This window comes from Eptatretus burgeri, chromosome 8, assembly GCF_056783735.1.
Source record: "Eptatretus burgeri isolate ZD-2024b chromosome 8, Ebu_testis_v1, whole genome shotgun sequence".
NCBI lineage: Eukaryota > Metazoa > Chordata > Myxini > Myxiniformes > Myxinidae > Eptatretus > Eptatretus burgeri.
Genome location: NC_140968.1, coordinates 99532323 through 99538322, shown reverse-complemented (window position 1 = coordinate 99538322; position 6000 = coordinate 99532323).

Below are 6000 nucleotides of genomic sequence, written 5' to 3'. Positions count from 1 at the left end.
TCCTTTTGTGAAATGTTCTGTATATAATCCACCCGATTCATCCTTTCCTTTCTTCAGAAATTGTTTCTTGGTTTTTCCTTTCTTTCTCTAAATTAAAATGTAACTCCCATTTGGGGGCTTTCTTTTCTATTTTTATAATAAAAAGATACAAAAGTCTCCCCTCTCCCCCTCTCTCCCCTCTCCCTGTCCCTCTCCCCTCTCCCCTCCCCCCTCTCTCTCTCTCTCTCTCTCTCTCTCTCTCTCTCTCTCTCTCTCTCTCTCTCTCTCCCTCTCTCCACTCTCTCTCTCCACCCTCTCTCTCCACCCTCTCTCTCCACCCTCTCTCTCCACCCTCTCTCTCCACCCTCTCTCTCCACCCTCTCTCTCCACCCTCTCTCTCCACCCTCTCTCTCCACCCTCTCTCTCCACCCCTCTATCTCTCTCCCACTCCTCTACATACAATCACTTGTATTATCTGGCAAAAAGAAAAAAACAAGTAAACAATATAAATACATGATATAAGCAGCTAAAACCATGTCCTGGGACTTATGAATCACGCTGCACATTTGTGACCCTGTGCTTTACGTATTAGTGGGTTTTGTGTCCTTCTACATTCACGGCCCTGCGCTTTACTTTTTGCCGGGGATATTCATGATTTTTCGTGGTTCTTCACGGTTTTTTGTGGTTTTTCACGGGCGTATTCATGGTTTTTCATGGATGTATTCATGGTTTTTTTGACCTGCTTCTACATTTTAAAACGTGTGCTTCAAGTATTTGCGGTTTTTCATGGGCGTATTCATGGTTTTTCATGGATGTATTCATGGTTTTTTCACCTGCTTCTACATTTTCAGCCATGTGCTTCATGTATTTGTGGTTTTTCATGGACGTATTCATGGTTTGGCTGACCTGCTTCTACATTTTAAAACATGTGCTTCAAGTATTCACGGTTTTTCATGGGCATATTCATGGTTTTTATGGATGTATTCATGGTTTTTTTGACCTGCTTCTACATTTCAGCTCTGTGCTTCAAGTATTCGTGGTTTTTCACGGGCGTATTCGTGGTTTTTCACTTGCGTATACATGGTTTTTTTGACCTGCTTCTACATTTTCAGCCACGTGCTTCATGTATTCATGGTTTTTCAAATATGTATACACGGTTTTTCTGACCTGCTTATACATTTTCAGCCATGTGCATCAAGTATTTGCGGTTTTTCACTGGCGTATTCATGGATGTATTCATGGTTTCTTTTGACCTGCTTCTACATTTTCAGCCATGTACTTCATGTATTTGTAGTTTTTCACAGTCGTATTCATGGTTTTTCACAGATGTATTAATGGTTTTTTGATCTGCTTCTACATTGTAAAACGTGTGCTTCAAGTATTCGCGGTTTTCACGGGCGTATTAATGGTTTTTCATGGATGTATTGGTGGTTTTTTTGACCTGCTTCTACATTTTCAGCCATGTGCTTCATGTATTCGTGGTTTTTCATGGATGTATTCATGGTTTTTTGACCCGCTTCTACATTTTCAACCATGTGCTTCATGTATTCGTGGTTTTTCACGGGCGTATTCGTGGTTTTTCACGGATGTATTCACGATTTTTTTTGACCTACTTCTACATTTTCAGCTCTGTGCTTCAAGTATTCACGGTTTTTCATGGGCGTTTTCATGGTTTTTCACGGATGTATTACACGGTTTTTTTTGACCTACTTCTACATTTTCAGCCATGTGCTTCAAGTACTCCCGGTTTTCCATGGGCGGATTCACGGTTTTTCTGACCCACTTCCACATTTTCAGCTGTGTGCTTCATGTATTCGTGGTTTTTCACGGATGTATTCACGATTTTTTTTGACCTACTTCTACATTTTCAGCTCTGTGCTTCAAGTATTCACGGTTTTTCATGGGCGTTTTCATGGTTTTTCACGGATGTATTACACGGTTTTTTTGACCTACTTCTACATTTTCAGCCATGTGCTTCAAGTACTCCCGGTTTTCCATGGGCGGATTCGCGGTTTTTCTGACCCACTTCCACATTTTCAGCCGTGTGCTTCATGTATTCGTGGTTTTTCACGCATGTATTCGCAGTTTTTTTTGACCTGCTTCCACATTTTCAGCCATGTGCTTCATGTATTCGCGGTTTTTCTGACCCACTTCCACATTTTCAGCCGTGTGCTTCATGTATTCGTGGTTTTTCACACATGTATTCGCAGTTTTTTTGACCTGCTTCTCTATTTTCAACCATGTGCTTCATGTATTCACAGTTTTTCGCAGGCATATTCATGGTTTTTTTGACCTGCTTCTACATTTTCAACCATGTGCTTCATGTATTCGCGCTTATTCGTGGTTTTTCACGGTGGTATTTGTGGTTTTTCACGGGCGTATTTGTGGTTTTTAAGACCTGTTTCTACATTTGTGGCTCTGTGCTTCACGTATTCGCGGTTTCTCGTGGGCATATTCAGGCTTTTCACGTTTTTGCGGACATATTCGCCAGAGAGGAATTAACACAACCCTGCCTGTCGGTCCATTTGGGAGTGGGTGTACTAATATCATGAAAACCATAATTCCAACTCTTCCATCTCTTCTCTTCCTGATTCCTTAATGACTTCCCATGTAGGTGGTTCCTGAAACAACTTTTAAAATCATGAAGGTGAAATTGTACAACTGATGCCATCCTGACTACACAACATTGTACAGCTTCAAAGCTTCTGGAGCATGACATCCTGTGATCCTGCATGAGAGATTGGAAGATGCATTATGGATGGTCTTCTTCATGGCATCATGCCCGAAAGGCTAATGAGAGTTTTATTGAACTGGGGCCGAACCTGGACGGTTCACCACTCCGACTGAGGATACTCGACTGGCTCAATCCCAGCAACCTGGTCATCGTTTTGCTGACCTTGGATGGATGACAGGGTGAGTTTACCTGCTTTCTGTTATTTTGAGGGCTGACAGGATGGCTGAGACTCCCTCGAGGTATGCACACTCACCCCTGAGCCTTCGATGCTGGTTTTGAATCTCGACCCAGATGCACACTGTCATCCTGGTTCCTTTATGAAATAAAAGTTACCTTTACTTTGCCACAACACAAAAAGGTTTTGAGCATTTTTGGCAGTTCTGTTCCCGATGTAATTTTTCAGTGATACTGCATTGGGTATACAGTACACTCTGGCCATACATGAATTGTATAAATATTTAATCAACTGAATAATTCTTTAAATATAACCAATTATACTATAATTTAAATATAACAAATTTCTAATCCACAGCTGACTTTGCTGTATGTATCCAAAACCAAGGATTGATTCATTTGAAGGAGACTGTTGATGTTGTTACCAATGATGTATGGCAACTCATGTATTGCACTGTGAAGTGATTTGCCAACATGTTACTGCAAACCCTCCAAGGACAAAGAGAAGAATCCAATCAAGAATATTATGGAAAGATTATTCTGGACATGCAAACCCAGTAATACAAACCCAGCAGCAACATTCTTCATGTGCAAAAAGAAGGCCTAATGGAACCCTTTTCATTTCACCAACATGAGCACATTATCATGTCACCCCTCCCCTCCTCCCCCCCCCCAGCTCCACACCAACAGTGACACACACACACACACACACCAAAAAAATTAAGTTTTTGCTTTGAGTAAACTCATACATACATGTTTGACAATCCAAAAAAAAGCTTCAACCCCACCCCCTCTCCCCCCCCACACTGCCTTCCAAACTTGTCCCATAATTGCTCTCACCCCACCCCAGTATCAATCCCCTCCCCACACTAAAGCCTCAAACCCCCACACACATAAAGCACTCAACCCCCCTCTCCCATAAGTCCTCAACCCTCCCCCCCCTTCCAAAGCTGTCCCATCTTCACTCTCATCCTCCTCCCACTCATAAAAGCAAATGGGCATTCCCACATCAAAACGGCAGAATATGTAACGTTCTCTCCTTCCTTACTATCATGCTATCACTGACTTCACAGAAACCCACCACAATTTTCAGAGAAAACAAGTACAGGTACATTCAAAGTAGTGCACCGCCCCGTGCCAAATAAATAAGAAATCCTCCACGCGACATTACTGGGGTGCCGTTGGCTCCCGACAAAGCCACCATAGTGGGGCAACTTAGCATAACAATTATGCATTTTGTGAGGAAAGCACCAAATTTGGCACACTAGTAGCCTATCATATTATTGAACAGATTTGGATATTGGGCCATCTCAAAATTTTTGATGGCAGTGGAAAATGGCTGCCACAGCCATCAGCGGTTGAATTTGAGATGGCCCAATATCCAAATCTGTTTATAATATGACAGGCTACGAGTGCGCCAAATTTGGTGCTTTCCTCACAAAATGCACAATTGTTATGCTATATTTAGTTAAGTTGCCCCTCTACCATGCAGCATACGGAGACGGAATCGGGAGGGAGTGGTGTACAATAATTGATTGTTTAATGCATTAATTGCAAAATTAAAATAAATAAATAATAATCGTAAAATAATTAATTTCTCAGTCAATTGGCTAATAGCATACCAAAACTACCACCGTTTCATCCGACTCTGAAACTTTTTGATAATTAAGTAACTCATCGACAAATGAATAAATAAATAATTGATTAATAAATCAAAAATACCCTCGATAACCACATCACTTGTTCACTGTCGTGTCCTGGTGAGGAGGGTGTATGGACATGGGCACGCTGCAATATTAAAACAAAACCTGACAAAGGGCAGAGGAGCTCCTAGCGAGCCAACAGCCATCGATATCTGGTGCCCAACTGTGTCCGCAGACGTCCTCCTGCAGTTAGGTTCCCTCTTCCTTTGAGGTTCATGACAGGATTTGCACGCCGGCCACCGTAAACCACTTTATTCCTCATCATACACAAATAAAACAATGAAATCTCCATGGGAGTACTTCCTGTGCAGCTGCCCTTCGCAGGGCATTTCACCAGATGACGGGATTGGGGTAAAGCCTTGAGGACCCCTATTCTTTGACGATAGGAGGAAAACCACAGGGCAATCCTGCCGGGTCAGATTATGGTAGTATGTGTCGGGTAGTACTGAGGTGTCTTCCACCAGATGGCAGTCTCCTCGGGTTCACCTGTGGCGGTTCCTTCGGGTGGGTGCTTGGAATGTCCTCGCTCTAAAAGAGGATGATCACCTGTCTCTGCTGTCATCTGAGCATCAGCGTTTGAACATCAGTATTGCAGCACTTTCTGAGGTCCGGAGACCGGATAGTGGTGAGATCATAATGGGTGGTTACACCTACTTCTGGTCTGGTTGCTCTGATGGTTACCAAGCTCAGGGAGTTGCAGTATCTGTGTCCAATAAGCTGACTCCCATGATAATTGAGGTAACACCGGTCCACAAACGTATTGTGAGTGAAGATTCGGTACTCTCTGGGAGTCATTTTCCTGGTCTCTGGGAGTCATCAAGGACCTAAGACACAGACTTCACAAGATGTCGTGGATTGAGGGTGCCTGATTCATGCTTTCATCATCCACAGCAACATCGTTGGACTTGGTATTCCAATGCTGGTGGTACGGAAAAGGAGCTTGACCATTCCTTTTTTTTTGTCTGCATTGTCAAGGCTTGTATAAGAGCGAACACACAATGCACGGCAAGGGGGGCATGAGACAAGAGGGGCGGGAGAGGAGGACAAAACAGTGGGGAACACAGACATTAGGAGATCTGTGGAAGGGAGAGGGATGTGGTGGGAAACATGGGGAATACAAGATGGACATTACGGGGACTTTCAGGAAGGAAAGCAGGGAATTTGAAGGAGGTGGGTTTGGGGTGGATTAACGGGGGTAGAAAAGATCGAGGATTTGGATGGGGAAAGATAAAAGGTGGTGGTGAACGGCTGTTTTGAAGGCCTGGAGGGAAGAATGGGATTGAGAATGTGGGAGTTTATTCCAAGGCGGGAAAAAAGAGGAATAAAAGAGTGAAGGTGAGCAATGATTCTTGATTTTGGTAGTTTACCAGAAGGGGTTGCTGACGGACTTTGAGCACCCTGTGGAAATCA